This window comes from Pyrgilauda ruficollis, unplaced genomic scaffold, assembly GCF_017590135.1.
Source record: "Pyrgilauda ruficollis isolate IOZ18807 unplaced genomic scaffold, ASM1759013v1 scaffold53, whole genome shotgun sequence".
Taxonomy (NCBI): Eukaryota; Metazoa; Chordata; class Aves; order Passeriformes; family Passeridae; genus Pyrgilauda; species Pyrgilauda ruficollis.
Window position 1 is genome coordinate 3949954 of NW_024526933.1, and position 17452 is coordinate 3967405.

Genomic DNA, 17452 nt, shown 5'->3' on the forward strand with positions numbered 1-17452 from the left:
TTTCAGAAAGAAGCCTGGGATTTGGACGTAATGAAAAGCTTAAAACACAGACTGAGCAGAGTCTTAATTTTAGATGGCTAAAACTCACAGACCTGGTGAAATTGTCTCCTCTCAGAGTTTTCAAGCATTGGAAAAAATAATCAATCTGCTAATGACATTTACTGTAGTAGTGATGTACTGTTCACCTAATGTTGAAAAAATTCATCGTAGGAAAATAGGATGAGGATGGAGAGCTATATCTGTAATGTGCATTGTTTTACTCTGTGCATAAACCAGTAATAAAAAAAGGATATAATGAAGGCAAATTGAAGAAAGGAAAAGTATTAGAGGTACAAAAATGTCAAGTGAAAGACAAGTGTTAAATTGAGGTGGCCTCCATATTGAAGATCATAACCTATACCATGAGAATTGGCAAACGAAAAAAACTTTAGAATATCCTGAAAAGGATATTTAGGATATTCTAAATATCAAGTGAAACTTACTACAGTGCAAATTCACAACTGGATTTTAGTTTTAGTTTTTCATTTTACTATCTACAGCTTGTTTGAAAACTGGGAAAATGCAGGAAATTTGCAGTGCAACTTCTAGAGAGAAGACAAGGTGGGCTATAGAAAAATTCCTCACAAGTAATTCCAAAAGTGATTCACATGTTTCTATTTTAGTAATTAAGATAAAGAAAGAATTTGTCTATTCTTACTTTTGAAAGATTTCTGATTTTGCCATTTTCTTGAACTTGTCTGTATTCCAGTGTAGCTCTCCTGGTGAGACTTTGAGAGTGAAATAAGGACAGAAAAATATTTTAGTATATGCTAGCACAGGAACAGACAGATAAAACACTTCCTCTGTTTCTGAATTATGTTTGCAGTCTTTACTTCAACACCTCTAAAATATTTGAGACTTCAGAAGTGGTGTGTGGGATGTAAAAGGGATAAACTAAAATACCATGAATTCTGTCACTCACAAAATCTGGTTATGATTAGACTGAGATGTGGGACTCTGAAAATAGTGATTGTGTGCAGGGGGTTCTTGTTCACAGTGTACCATTTAAAAAATGAGTTTACTGGGTAGGTAGGGTTACACTAGCTGAATGAACTTGCATTCTAGCCACATATATTAGTTTTGTAATTTTTAAAAATACAAGAAGGCATGTTCCAGAAACCTTTTTTTTTTTTTTTTTGTTTGTTTGGTTTTTTTTGTGTTTTTTTTTTTTCTGTAATTATCTGTAGAGCTAGTCACAATGGCAAATTAAAATTATATAAAGGGTTTGTACATTTTATTTTGCTTTCCAGACTTCAATGTTTAGAGAATTAATATCTATTTAAGACTGCTTTTCCTTAAACTCCTAACCCTCAAATAAGTTGTACAATGTATTTTTACCATACCTGTAAAAATATCTTAAATTCTCAGGTGCAGAATGCCGAGGCCAAATGTATTGCTACAAATATTTTATACTCCCATCCTGCTCCTTGGATAATTTACTTTGATTGCTTACCAGTTAAAGAAGACTAAATTTTGCTACAGCCTGGTTCTCTACAGAGTGGTCAAGTTTCATTGACTTCACTACTGCAGTTACCCTCCATTTTCTGTCTGATCATCCTGTGTGGATAAAAAACCTCAGGGGGTAAAAAAGAAGACAGCTGGTCTATGCAAATCTAAATATGCTTTTCTTTTTTTCAAAAGCTCAAAGTCCAACACTTTGCTCATGCCAAGTCTGGCAAGGTACAATTTTTCTATCGTCTTGCTTCCATACATATAACTTTACAAAGAAGTGATTCTTTCCTGTGAGACTCAAAATTGTATGTTCAGCAGGACCTTTTTCAGGAGGCCAGAAAGCAGAGATACATGTAAGAAACAGGGAAGTTTTTCTCTTGTGGTTGTACTCAGCTGGCCCAAGAAACCTCAGCAAATTCTTGAATATGGAGTAACCACATACCAAACAGTTCCCCGATGGTCCTTGCACAAGATGTGTTGCACCAGTCTATGATACTTTGATAGGTGCCTTTGTCTTTCCTTCCAAGTCAAGACAAGATTCCTATCAGAATGCCTCAGAGAGGCTTTTTTAGTTTAGGCTCTTCCTCCTTGTGCCTGAATTTCTTCTCTGGAAATCAGCATTTTATAGCCCAGATATGTTCAGTTAAATCTATTAATTCACATCTGGATTGTTTTCCTCATAAATTTAGGTATCTTTTTCCTATCTAAAGCTCAGCATGAAGGAAGATTGATTCTTTGGGACTTAATTGTTTTGAAGTGATGTGCCACACCTTTGCATCTGCTCACGATGTGCCCAAATTACAGTTGCTTTCAATAATCTTCCTTCTACTATTGTGTGATTAAGGACTGATGTATCATTTTTTTTTTTAATTTGTGTAAATAATTACCTAAAATTACTCCCTCGATTTTTTTTTAATTAGTTGCACAAGAGTTCTTGTATTGCTCCTCCTTTCTTGCTGTTTTTCTCTTCATCTCCTTCTTTGCCTTTCTCTCTCTGATTGAATAAATGAACCCATGAAGGTGAAGTGTAAATTGCAAGAAATTCAGTGATATAAACACACAATGAAGTCACTTGTACAATTTTTTTCTGACATTTTGTGAAGGAGTTAATGTGTGTGATATATTCACTCTCATGTGAGGTAGCTATCAAATACACAGCATTTATAAGAAATCCTTAATTGGGATCCTATACTGTGACTGCATTCTTAGCTGTCTCTGAGCTGCAGAATGTTAGAAGGGCAGTTTATGCTGAAATTTACCCACCTGCTCATTTTATTTGGAGCTTGCACCCTATTGCCACTGCCTTTCTTAGGAAGTAACTAAACCTAACACTGGCTGGGAAACTCTGCCTTCCTTTTCCTCAAATGATAATAATGTTTTCTCTATTTTATTACAGTCTCTTGAGATTGTGACTGATTTGCATATTCTCTAACACTTAATTAACGATGTCACTTTCCCAGTGCCTTGAAAACAGTTTTCATTTTTTTCCTCGGCAGGCCTCCAACAATTACCTCCCACATTTTCTGCTGCAGTCCTTTTTATTACTTTAATGACAAATAATTGGACAGATTCTGAGTAATGAGGGTGAGAGCCAAAGGACTATTGCATAGGAGACGGCTGCTTGTTACAAGACACTTTTAGTGGTCTCTAAATCAGATAGACAAGTAGAGTAATGATCATCTTGCAGTAATGAGACACAATTAAGAATCACTGCAGCAAATGACAGAGCAGTCCATTGAACAATAACCTCCCTCTTCCTTTTTTCCAAAGAAGATCGAAGCTTAATTATAGCATTGCCATTTGCAATGCTATAGTTAAAGTCGTGTCAGCATTTCCATTATAAACCTGCTACTTTCAAGGGTTTATACTCCCATGAAAAAAAAAAAAAATCTGCTTTGAGCTGGGAATTTCCTTGCAAAGACTTTCAGTTTGCTATTTAAAAACATTATTTATTTATTTATTTATTTATTTTTTAAAGTGGACCAGCTCCATGCCTTTTCTAAATAGACAGAGCTTCATTGGTGTGACTGAAGCTGCAATAACTTGCATTTGCTGAGGATTCTTTTCACATGCTGTATGACTCCACATGTACCAATGCACAGAAACCTGTTACTGAAGCTGAGGAGCAGCAAATGCTGCTTTTGAGAGCAGGATTTTTTGAGGTTTCTTCTTAGACATCAACAGAATAACATAGTGTTGTGACGAACAAGTCTGGGAAATTTCTGAGGTATATTGGAGGTAATTTCTTGTCACAACTATGGAATGAACAGGCAGAAAAAGTTCTCCTAGACTAGTTATTTGTGAATAGAAAAGCATTCTTGGCACATATAAGGTTAAGTGCTTCTCGGCCACAGTGATCACAAAAAACCTGAGTTTAGAGTTTTTGGTATAATGATAAAAAAGTTCAGTTCCTAGCCAGTATTTTAAGAAAGCAAATTTTGTGTTACTCAGGGATGTAGTTCACAATGTTCCCCAGGTATCTGCTTTTGAGCGTTCTGGGGTCCATGAGTACAGGTCAGGCTTTAAGAACCACTACTTAAAAGCATACTAGCAAGCAATCCCACTATGCAAATGGGGAAAAGATCTGCTTGGCTGAACAGGAAACTCCTCATGAAGAAAAAAAATATTGTATGATCTCTGGAAGTGAGGTCAGCTTTGCAGGACAAAGCATTAGTTCCTACATGCAGGGAAGCATCATGATAGAGCAAAGTTCAGCTAGAGTTGAAACTGGCCAATGCTGTTCCAGACAACAAGAAAGACTTCAAGTAGGTCAATAGCAACAGATGACTAAGGAAAATACTGGACCAATGCTTGTTAAAGCTGGTCATCTAGCAAGTGAGGATGAAGGAAAACTGAAGGTATTAAATGCTTTTTTTTTTCCAGTATTTAATATTAAAAGTAGTCCTTGGAATGTCACTGCTCACAAAGTTCTCTGACTCAGATGAATGAGCAGACCATCAGTGAACACTGAAAGTGTAAGGAATAAGTTAGACCAGTTGGAAGTTCATAAGTCTGTCAGGTCTGGAAGGATTAATCTGAGAGTAATGAAGGAGTCTGAAGATGTTAAACCAGGAACATCCCTCAAAGTTCTTGGAATTCTGGGGAGGTCACCACTGACTGGAAGCTAGCTGATGTAACTGCAATTTATAAGGGTATGAAGAATTCCCAGGAAACTACAGACCTGTTAGTTTTACCTCAGTTTGTGGAAATTTTATGGGGAAGGTCACACTGGGTACTATTGAAATGCGTTTAGAAATTAATGTGATCATCAGACACAGTCGGCACAAGTTCAAGAAAGTCCTCTTTAATTAATTCTCTACCCCTCTATGATAAGGTCACCTACACAGTGGATGAAGGAGAGGTGATGATGTAGTTTTTCAGGAGTTTAGGAAGGCTTTTGATACTGTTCCCTCACAGTATCCTTCTGGACAAGTTATATAGTTGTGAGATGAGCAGTGTACTGTGTGAAGAACTAGCAGAACGGTAGGGCTTCAGGGGCTGTAGTGCGTGGGGCTAAAACTGGCCGGTGAGAAGTCACTAGCCATGTTCTTCAGTGTTAACTTCTTGGGCCAGTTCTGTTCACTACTTTCATAAATTATCTGGATTAAGAAGTTGAATACATGCTATCAAGTTTGCTGATGATACCAAACTGAAACATACTGTTCTCTCTCTTGAAGGACAAAGCCTTGCAGAGGGATCTGGATAGACTGGAACCTTCAATGGTATGAAATGCAGCAGAGCTGGTGGAAGGGCTGGAAGGCACATCCTGTGAGGAGCGGCTGAGGGCTCTGGGTTTGTCTGCTTTGGAGAGAAGGAGGCTCAGGGGTGACCTCATTGCTTGTACAGCTTTCCCAATACCTTTCTCAGATGGCTTTTGAAGGTCTCCATGGATGAACTGTCCACCAGTCCTCTAGACAATCTGTTGCTGTGCTTAGTTGACCTTCCAGTAAAATATCTCATTGTGTTGAGGAAGCACCAGCTATATTTCAGTTTATGTCCTTTTCCTTGAATCCTGTCTTGCATGCCACTGAAAAGAGCTTGTCTCTGTGCTCTTTACCCCTTCCCTTCAGCTATTTGGAAACCTTAATGAGATCCTTCCCTGAGTGTTCTCCAGGCTAGACAGTCCCTGCTTTGCTAGTCTTTTCTCCTATGGGTGATGGTCCAGTCTTTTTAGTATCTTCATGGCCCTTTGTTGGACTCTGTAGAAGCTTCATGTCTCTCTTGTAGAAGTGAGCTCTAAACTGAACACAGTACTGAGCAGTGGCCTCACCAGAGGTGAGGAGAGGGGAAGGATTGTCTTCATTGACCTGTTGGCAAGAATTATGCAGCCTAACCCAGCACACCCCTGGTGCTCTTTGCTGCATGGGCAAGTTGACTCTAGTTCAACTTGCTGTCTGCAATTGTTTGCCACCATACACTGAAGAGGATTGCTTCTCCCTACTGGCAGGACTTTGCACTTTGCTAAACTTTAAAGAGTTTTCTGTCAGTCCATTTTTCCAGTCTGGTGAGGTCCTTCTGGGTGGTAGAATTCATGGCCCTCTGGTACATCATCTAATCCTCACAGTTTTGTATCATTGGCAAACTTGCTGAGGGTACCTTCTGTCCCATCATCCAGACCTTTAAAGAAGATGTGAAAAAGAATTGGAAGCAATACTGATCCAGTGGTACTCTAGCAGTTATTGGTCTCTGTCAAGACTTCATGCCACTGATCACCAACCTTTGGACACAGTTGTTCAGTCAGTTTTCTACCTCTCTGTCTGCTCATTCAGCTGATATTCCATTGCTTCTCTGTGAGGATTTTATGAAACACAGAGTACTGACATCTAAGTAGGAAATAGGTGGTTCCCTCCCTTTGTCTACCAAAGCAATAATTTAAACATAAAAAATTATGACACAATCACAAGATGATTGAGGTTGGAAGAGACCTTTAGAGATCATCAGGACCAAACCCCTGCTTAAGCAGATCTGTATGGAACACGTTGTCCATGAGAGTGTCAAGAAGGCTTTTGAGTATCTCCAGAAACAGACTCCAAAACCTCCCTGGGAAACCTGTGCCAGTGCTCAGTTGCTATCACAGTAAAAGTGTGTTACCTGATATTCAGGAGGAACCATCAACATTTCAGTCTGTGCCCATTTGTCCTGTCACTGGACAGCATTGTATTCTTTGCACCTTCCCTTCAGGTTTTTACACATATTAATGGCTTAATATAGACAATGTCCACTGGTCTCCCCTCCATGCGTTCAGATGTCATTTCATAGTAGACTTTTAACAAACTCAAGCTGGTCAAGGATGAAATCTCTTCCATGAATATATTCTATTACTGGTTAACACCTTCTCATCCATGTGCCTGGAAATGGTTTCTAGGATAGCTGCTTCATAACTTTCTCATAGGTTAAGGTGAGGCTGACTAGCTTGTGTTTCCCTGGATCTCCCCTGCCATTCCTGAAGACACGAATGACCTTTGCTTTTCTCAAGTCTTCAGGCTTCCCTTCTGGTTGCCATGATTATTGAAAGATTATTGGGAGTGACCTCAAAGGAGCATCAGTCAGCTTCCCTAGTTCCCATGGGTTTAGGCATGTCCAGTCTTCTTACTTATTTCCTAACCTGATTCTACTGCACCAGGCACAAGTCTTCCTTGGTCCAAATTAACCCCCAGGTCTCTGGGTCTTGGGACTCCTGCAAATTGGTTTTGTTAGTGAAGATTAACATGAAGAAGGTATTCAGTACCTCAGCCTTTTTCCATGTATTGTGTCACCAGGTCACCTGGAGAGAATTGGCCCAACATCTTCTAATCTTCCTTCTGTTTCCTATATACTTAAATAAGCCCTGCTCTTTTTGTCTTTGACATCCTAAGAAATTCAATTCCATTTGGGCTTGAGCTTTCCTAACTTCATCTCTATTTCTCCTAGGTTACTTTTTGTTCCTTCTACCCTCTGTAGGCTTCCCTTTTGTGTCTGAGTTTGGGCAGGGCATGGTTGGTTCATTGTGCAGGCATCCTGGCATTTTTGCCAGATTTCATTCATTCTTAGTTGGAATGGACTGCTCTTGAGCTTAGAGAAGGTAGCTTTGAATATTAACCTTCTTTCTTGGGATTCTCTTAACTGCATGGTCTTATCCCAGGGAACTCTTCCAAGCAGATTTTCAAAGAGGTCAGAATCTTTTCTACTGAACACCTCACAACAGAACACCTCTCCTTATCAGCTCTTCTATCACTTGGAGCAAGAAGTGATCATGAATGCTCTTCAGGAATCTTCTAGTCTGGTATTGTGCTGCTGTGTTGTCCCCAGCAGTGGGGCAGTGGCTGAAGTCCCCTAGGAGGACTAGGACCTGTGAATGTGAGATGCCTACTGTCTGCAGAAGCCAGATTTGCTTCCTGGTGAGGAAACCTACAGCAGACACCCACTACAATGTCACTTCTGCCAGTACTGTCTTTAATGCTAAACTAAAAACTCTCATTTGGTTATTTATTCATCCCTAGGCAGAGCTCCAAGCTCTGTAGTTGGTCTGTCACATAAAAGGCAACTCCTCCGCCTTTTCGTTCCACCCTCTCCTTCTTAAAAAGCCTATATCACTCCATTTCAAGACTCCAGTGATGGGAAACATCCCATGATCTCAGTAAGACTGTAGCTTTGCAAATGCACACAGTCTGTATTTGTTATATTCATTCCTCATATCATATGCATTAGTATATTGACACTTCAAAGAGGCATCCCAGCATGTTAAATGTCTGCAGAGAGTTTGCGAGATTTTTCCGTATTGGTGCCTTGTAGAGGCTTCCTTGGCTACGTGCAAAAAGCCCTAGTTTTGTTGATTTTTTTACCCTTTAATGTCACATCATCCTATGAACATTGCTTTGCCTTTGGTTGCTCCCTCACAGGATTGCTGGTCACTCTGTCCCTCACTGCCATTCTTAGTTTAAAGCCATCTTTATGACATCCATCATTGCACTGGTGACAATAGTTTTGCCCAGCTGGTCTTAGAATCCAAACCCCTGTCACCAGCAACAATTCTGCAGCTAGTTATTGATTTGTTCTAGAAGTGCCCAACTTCTCAGTTCAGTTAAGCATGACTGTGCTCATACCATTGCTAAATAAAGTGTACTTCTTCAAAATATTAGTTAACAACATAAATTTTCTTTTGCTTTACTATGAGATTAATGTATTCGATTTGGATGCTACAGATAATACCTTATTAGAAACTGCCTGTAAGAGGTGGAACTGAAAGACACAATTTTAGATATGTTAGTCATGTTGCTGTAGACAGTTCTGGTGCTTGTTGCTTCTTTTGTGCCCTCTTGAGAGTTCTGCATATATTTAAAAATAGCACTATAAAAGTTAAATGCAAATCATAAGATCATGAATCATAGAATGGCCTGGGCTGGAAGGGAGATTTAAGATCATTTATTTCCCACAGCCTCCCCCTGCCAGGGACAGGGACATCTTCCATGACACCAGATTTCTCAGAGCTTCATCCAGCCTGGCCTTAAACACTTCCAAGGATGGGGCAACTTGTCTGGGTAACTTGTTCCAGCGCCTCACCACCCTCACACTAAAAAAAAAATCTTACAATAAAGTTCATAGGTCAGCTCTTTTAGGTGAAGAGGAAATGGCATAAAATGTTTTTCCTTTTTTTCCCAATGGTAGCTTGATAGGCAATAGGGAATATTTCTTCTTTATTTTGCAATCTGTAAGAAAAATGGTTGCCTGTGATGTACTTTCATGGCTCCTTTAACAGCTAAAATGTCAAACTTGAATCATTCTAAGTGTGACGTGATGCAAATGTTGTTGGAAAGAAGCTATGGGCTATGTTTGGTCTGTATGGATGGTGTTCATTGACTTTAAATGCACCATTGTCAAAAATGAGTTTGCCTCAGCAGCTATGCAATGTTAGCTCTTCAACAGTTAGTGAATAGATTGATTTGATCGATAAAGTCTGAAAATGGAAGGGACTTATTCAGCATATACGGACAAATTTAAAAGCAAAATAAGACTGACTTAAGCTTTAACTACTATAATACGGGGAAAAAGGTCATTAAAGTAAAAGAAAAATAAAACCCTGCCACAACTTTGAGATATTTCAGAGATTTCTACAAAATCTAGAGCATTAGACACACAGCGAAGACTATGCTGAGCAGGCGCTCCTTAAAACTTGTTCTAGCCTTGTCATGACCTTTTCACCATACATATCTGTATGTGTGCAGGTATGATTTGAAAATAGCTAGAATTTGTTAAAAAATAGCTAGAATTCTCATAGCAGGTAGGTCTTTCTTTCTCATTGTAATGCTTCCATGCCTTTCTCAGTTTTACTGCTAAGATCTTACCCAGCCTGCCTCCCAGATTCTTAAGTCTGCTAGAAAAGTCTGTGGGAGTGAAGCAATTTAGTGATTACTTAAGTCAAATGGAGATATACAGACCATGGGGTGAGATGTGAAGCACCTAAGGGTGATGAAGGAGCTAACTGATGTCAGATAAAAAAAAAAGAAAAAGATAGCTGAAAAAAAGAAAAAGAAAAAGAAAAAGAAAAAAAAAGAAAAAAAGAAAAAAAAGAAAAAGGAAGCCTTTGAAGAGATATTCTGGGTGGCTGAAAAAAGGTAAAAGTTGCAACCATATTCAAGAAAGGCAAGAGGTTCGATCCAGACAACTACAAGCAGCCTGGAAAGGCTGAGGGACAAATCCTCTGAGAAGTAATTCCTAAACACTTGAGAATCAAGAGGGTAATTTTCATATGTCAGCATGACTTTATCGAAAAAAAATAATGGCTGAACAACCTGACTGCTTCCTATAGTGTACTGGTACTTTGAATAAGGCAGTGAGTGTTAGATACTTTGATTTCCAAGTCTTTTGACAGTCTCCCATTGTAGCATGAACATGAACTCTCATCCCTTTGGTCAATCTCCAAGCCCTGGAAACATTAACTACTTACCATAGAGTTAGCCCTCCCAAAGGGAAAACCAGACTCCCCCATGGCCTTGATGTCACAACTTCCTCTGGTTCCTCCTTCCCCTGTCACTGGCTTGGCGCTCCCGGTGGCTCCCCCCTTCCCCTGGAGGCCAGTCCCCTGTGCCAGCCCTTAGCTCTGCTGCCCACCCCTTCCCCTTTATAAGCTGCCTGCCGCACGTGGCTCACCCTCTTTCCCGCTGGGTTTCCCTTCAGCTACAGCATTACTTTGCTGGAATAAAACCTTGCAAAAGAGCCTTTCTGGCCTCCCTCGCTGAGCCAGCTGTGGTGAGTGTGGAGCGGAGGTTTGACTGAATGTTAGCTCAGCCTGCTTTTTGACAGCAGAGTTTTGCTGAGGACAAGAGATAGGCAGCAGCACCTACCACTTTTACCATTTTTACAACCCGCTTGGTGAGACAGAAGAAGGTCAAGTGAGTAATAATTGATTAGAAAATTGGTTGGACTGCTAAAATCAAAGAGTTTATACCAGTGTCACAAGTCCATCTGGCAGCCAGTAGTTAGTGGCATCCCTCAGGCATCTATCGTGAGAAAAAAACTGTTTAATGTCTTCATTAATGTCTTGGATGATAAGATGAAATGCAACCTCAGCAAGTTTGTTGACAACACCAAATTAGCTTTGGTGGTCAGCACACTGGAGGGCATGGCCCCTAGTCAGAGAAACCAAGACAGATTGGAGAGATGGACTGGTAAGCCTCTCATATAGTTTAACATGATTGCAAATCCTGCACCTGCAATGGAATAAATTCATGCCACCACGCAGACTGAGGTCCAGTTGTCAGGAAACAGTTCTGCAGAAAAGGACCTTAGGGTCCTAGTGGACAATAAGCTGAATGACTCAGAGAATCCCGTCTGCATCCTCAACTGTACTGGTCAACTGCAGGTCTGGAGAAGTGATCCTTTATTTTTTGTCACTTATAAGGCTAAATATGCAATACTCTGTCAAGTTTTGGGATCCCCAGAACAATAAGAATATTGACACAGTTAAGCAAGTCCAGTGAAGGCAAAAAAGATCAGAGAGTTTGAGCAGAAAGCAAAGGAAGAGAGAACTTTCCGTTCAGCTCCAAAAAGAGAAGGCAAAGGGGAGACCTTGCTGCTATCATGTAACTACGTAATGTAAGGATAGAGAGAAGATGGAGCCAAACTCTTTGAGGAAGTGCATGCTGGCAGAGGAAACAGACACAATTTGGATTGAGAAAAATTAATATTATTTTAAGTTAAGGAGGTGTTTTTTGGTTTGTTTGTTGGTTTAGTTTTTTCATTAGGATTATCAAATCTTTGAATAAGTGAACAAAGAGTGTGTGAAATATCTGTCCTTGGTTGTGTTCAAGACTCCACTAGGCACGTCCCAGAGCAGCCTGATCTAATTAGATCTGCTTTGAGGCAGAGCTTTGTCTAATGACCTCTGGAGGTCCCTTCCAGACTAAATTACTCTGTGATTCTACAGATATAATTGAAATTCATATTTTCAATTGCTCAGCTTTGCAAAAATTGAACTCTCTTCTAAAAATTCCAAACCAATATATATTTCTGTGGCATACAAAAGAAAACACTCATTATGTTAAAGAACATACAGCTGATCATTCAGGAAATTAGAAGACCCAATGCTGAGTAAATGCTTTTAAAATGACCAGAAGGATTTAATGTACAGTCCTAGCACTTAGCTCATCTGCCTTACATAACTTCTGTTCCTTACAATTCCCCTAAATTTTTTTTACCCAAACACAGACCTGCTACCAAATTTCCAAGTAGATATGTGATACTTGCTAACAATTTGAGACTGAAATTATTTTCTATTCATTACCAAACCATTTTCTCTAGAACTCTTCTCAGAAATTTTCCCTGTCATGTGTATATCTGACTAACCACATGCATCTTCTAAAGAGCAGCAATTATTCTTGTTTCATAACTTCTTGATACTTTTGAATTTGGATTATAATAAGACAATATACTTTATTCAGCAGATTTGTTTTAATCTAATTACATAGGTGAATAAAAATTGCTGCATGCTGTTGCATCTAATGTAAGTTATCTATTATTCACACCACATTTACTTTTAATATTCATGCAGATTCCCTTTGACATAACCTACTGTGTCACAGTTAATCCAATAAAGATAAAATATAGCTCAGCAAAACACCAGTCGATTCCAGCATCCTGGTAATTATAAAAGACTATTTCACACTGGTTCCTTCAATCAATGCATTTCCCCTTGGATGTGATAGTGTTACTCTTTGAAGCTTTCAATCCTCCCAGTGGATTCAGGGAAATATCCAGGCACTTTTTTAGTCTCTGGGTCTCCGCGGCAGTTCAAAGAGCACAACAAGCCATCACTGGTTTATCCTCAAAGCCTGACACTGTCTGTTTGATGTATGATGACTTAAAAAGTCATCTCTAGCAAAGCATGTTTTTGCTACCAGTCTATTGAATCAGCCATTTATCAGCTAATCTGTATGCAACAAGCATGCCTGCAAACAGATCCAAGGATAGAACAGTCTCCTGCTGGACCTACTATTGATTTGATTTCCCTCTCTAATTTCATAGTGGTTTTGGCATCTAGTTATTGAAGCAACCTTTTATTTTATGAAATATGCATGTTTGTATCATTCTGCTAATTGTGAGTTTGTGTGCAAGACCTGAGAGCTAAGATTTTGGAGTGATGCAGTTCTGGTGGGACTTGCCTTTTGCTTGATCCTTTGCAGTCCCTGACTGCCAGCTCTCATGAGACACACAAGTGTAGGTCTATGTGCTGTATATGTTTTGTTTTATAAATTTTAACTGTAGAGCAGCCAAGGTTGAGGCAGAGATGTCCAAAAATGGGTGATTTTATACTTAAATCAACAGAAGTCTTTCTTTTTTTTTTTTTTTTTTTTTGTTGTTCATTAATTGAAAATAACTGGCTTTTGTCACTTGGTGAGGGAGCATGAGCAATTTTTATGTATTCAGTATTTTACTGTGTAGTACAAACTGGAAGAAACAAGCTCGTGCCAATTAAAATGTTGTCCGTGTTTTTCATTGGAGTATTCTGAGGTAGATCTTGCTAGAGCTGAGGAGGACACTCAAAATTTGTTCCATCACACAAAACCAAACTTATCAACAATTATTTTACTTATCTTGATATCTTTTCTGATGTGTGGCTATTGGCCTCTTAAGACAGTCATGGTAGTTGTGGCTCTGTCCTTCACCACAGCTTCTAATGTTCCTTGCAGGTACAAGAAAGAGGAACAGCTGTGGGCTCTGTCTGCCTGTACCCAACCAGCAGTCTGATTCCTGAGGCAGATGTAAAAGTGGTGTCTTTCTCTCTGTTGCTACATGTCTGGTGATGCCAGCAGGACATTTATAAACCTTTTAAGCCTGCTTGGATTTTCATTGTAGATATACTTTACAATTCTTAATGTTTTATAAAAATGAGACTTGGTCTGTCTTTATTATATGTCATGCTTTTACATGAAACATCTGGGATTTTGAATGATATTAAAAACTATGGTGAGGAGTGCAAACATTAACTTCTTTTCTTGCTTGCTTTTAACATCACATGGTTCCCTCCTGATAATTTTCTTCACATGAATTGAAAATCTTTGCTCTTAAGCCATCAGTTTTGCCAAATCTGTTACTGCTTCCACTATGAATCCATCTGGCGCAAAATCCTTTTGCCTACAAAATTGCCTGAGAGTGTGGCTCTGAAGTGTGTTATTGTTTGTACAGAAGGTGGGAAAACATTATCTGGAACAACAAAAACCACTTTTGGACAGTGCCAGTGCTGAAGAACTGCATCAAGAAGAAAATACCTGAACAATTAATGTCAATAAGATATCACACACCACATGCTTGATCATGAATGCCAAACCGGGTCATTTGACGTAGAAGGTGGACTAAACAAGATTTTTTTGTTTGTTTGTTTTGTTTGGTTTTTTTTTTTCCTTCTCAATTTCTGGGTTTGATAACTTTTTTGTTTTTTATTTTTATTGTGTTTACACTTATCTATTTGACAAACATCAGAGACAAAAATATAAAGTTATTCAGTGATATTCAGGAGATTCTGGCTTCAGAAACCAGCCATTTAGGCAACTGGGGCTACTAAGATGGCTTTTGTAATGCTTTATGACATGCAATCTTTGCTGCTCAGGAGGATTGAACCACCAACATCATTGCAAGTACATAAGCCATTTACAAATATCCCGTATGGACTGCTTTAGATTAGAGATGAAGAATTACAGTAAATAACTGAGATTTCTGAACTAGCAGTCTGGGGTTATGGATAATAGAACTGGATGTCTATACTATCTCCTATCATCTGTGAGGTTTAGGGAGAAGATTTGCCATGTATAATAATATACATAGAATACATTTTAAAGCTTTTCTGCATCTAGTTAAAAACATGCTCCAGCTGTCAAACATTTCACTATATCTAGTCTTTCTCAGGAAAAAAACTAAGAACTGCAAAGAAGCTCCTCCATGAGATTAGCTCAGCTGGTTAGAAGATGGTGCTAATGACACCAAGTGGATTCTATTCACACTCTCACTTAAGAGTTGGAGACTTGATGACCCTTGTAGGTCCCTTCCAACTCAAAATATTCTGTGATTCCTCCTCCCTCTCCTACCACCCCACTTCCTGTCCTTCACTGAGGGACAAGCAACTGCCAAATTCATCACCTGCTGACACTTCTCCCAAGTCTGATCCAGAGTTACTGCTCTGGGCTACTGCTTGTTTCTGGAGCTCATGCGTTACAGGGTTCATCATTCATTCTAGAAGATGTACCTTCAAAAGCTGGTGCGGCATGGGAGGGTAAAGTGCATGTGTAGAAAAGCAGGAGACAACTGGAAGCAGAACACAGGGTAGCTTGAAGTGTGCTGGCTTAACTGGCTGGATGTCAGGGATTGGATCTTAGAATGGGTAGATATAATTACATAAATAGCAAAAAAACTCCCAAACCCAGACAGGTGAAAAAATCCCATACTTCTGTTTGTTTTTCACATAGCTTGGTTACAGCCAACACGTCATAGATGTCTTTTAAGGAATTTTTTGTATAGCTTAAGTTTACTTTTTGAATATTAAGAGTTGCATCAAATAATATCTTCCTTATATTTTTCTGTTATACTGTTTCTAGTTACTTAAAACAGAAACATATTTTCATGCATACTAACTAAATATTAAACTTCTACCTAGTACAATAAATATTTATGGACATCTAGTTTATACAAATTTTGTTTCTTCCATTGGTCCTAGAATTACACAACTTTTAGAATTAAATTTAAAATAAGAGGCAGAAAATCTGTTTTAATTCCTCCTTCCTACTGGTATAAAGATAAAAGTGCACATCCTAACTTTACAAAGATTTTTATCAGCTCCTGAAGTTTCTGCAAAAGCTTGTTACTGACCAGAAACTAGGTCATGCAATTGTTCCTCAATAAAGATTCACTTTTGATGTATCTCAGCAGCAGCCTTTCTGTTTTGGGAGTCCTGCAGTTTGAGGTCTTTACAATTTGAGCTTCATGCCACAGATATTTCTTTGTCTTTATTGAAATTCTTCCATCTCACTTCCATTTTGTAATTGATGTGTTTAATCCATACCATGAGGTCATTCTCTGATGTTTATTTATTTAAATCTATTTTCAGATGGATTCTCCTTAAGTTGAGAACTGTGTTTACAATTACTTCTGCCAAGTTAACACCTGAGATTTATTATGTATTACAAGAGGGGAGCTGTTGCTGCTGGGAGTGGAGGTTTGAGACAAAGTTTATCAGAGGGGGCCTCCCGCTGAGTGGTGAGATGCTGAAAGGACCCCCTTCCTTTCCAAACTCCTCAGAGCTGTTGGGTGCAGCTGGATCCAATCTTAGCCTCAGAATTTCAGTGGTTTAAGTTTAAGAAATTATAGAGCTGTGATTGAACCTTTCTACAACTTTGGCCTGTATAATTAATAATGGAAAATCAGATACATTTCTGTAAAAATAAATTATTTATTATGATAAACGATTAGCCAAAAGTATCTTGATCAGAATTATTTACTATACAGCTTAGAAGTTAAAATGGCTAGGATAGGACAGTGCACTACATTGAAGCCATCATGTTAAAGCAATTATATTAAATCTAGCAAAAGCAAACAATTGTTAAAGCAGAGACTGATGTAATTCACCCATACCAACAATCGTGAGCAAAATCTCTTTCACTCTGCCGTGAGGAGTAACACTGAGGGGCATGCCCATCCAAAGGAGAAATCTTCATACAGACTCCAAGAAGGGGCATGTTGGAAGAACCTAACTGTACAGAAGTGGAACTTGACTTTTACAGTATAAAGTGATTGTTAGTCATATGTCTTCTCGTCAGCAGAGCATTTTTTTGATAAGGATTTACCATATCTGTTACATCTTTGTCTCACTATCAGCATGCTAGCTTTGGGGATGATGAGCCAGACTGGTTTTAGCATAATTCAATACCAAACTCAGCATGACAGCCCCCTCTCAGTGCACCACTTAGAGCCTTGCAAACAGGGCTTTGACTGAGTTGTTTGACCACATCCCAGGGTAGAACATCCTGCTACAGGATCACTAAACATTAATATGATCAGGCAACAGGTGGTGACAAACAGCCATAAAATCCAGTTCAAACTGATAACCATGTGATAACCATGCATTTTTGTGCACCTAATTTGTGAAGTAGCCATTCTTTTTTCAAACTTTCTATTACTAAGAGGGAAGGAAATATTTTTTTATTTTGTTCTGGTGGCTGCTTAAATTGACTGTCTTAGTAAATACAGAGTGATCAGAAACCCCTTAGTATGGATATGAAATATGAATCAATGAAAGAAATTGTCACTAAGTTACCTTGAGATAAACTTAATGATAGGATCCCCTTGATTTTAAGAATAATATATGCATACAACACACACAAACACAAGGAAATTATTTCTGAATAAGTCTTTTTACTTCAATGCAAATAATCAATTAATCACTTTTTGAGGGCTCCCATCTAATAAAACTCCTGTTCAAATCACTCAATCTGGGCAT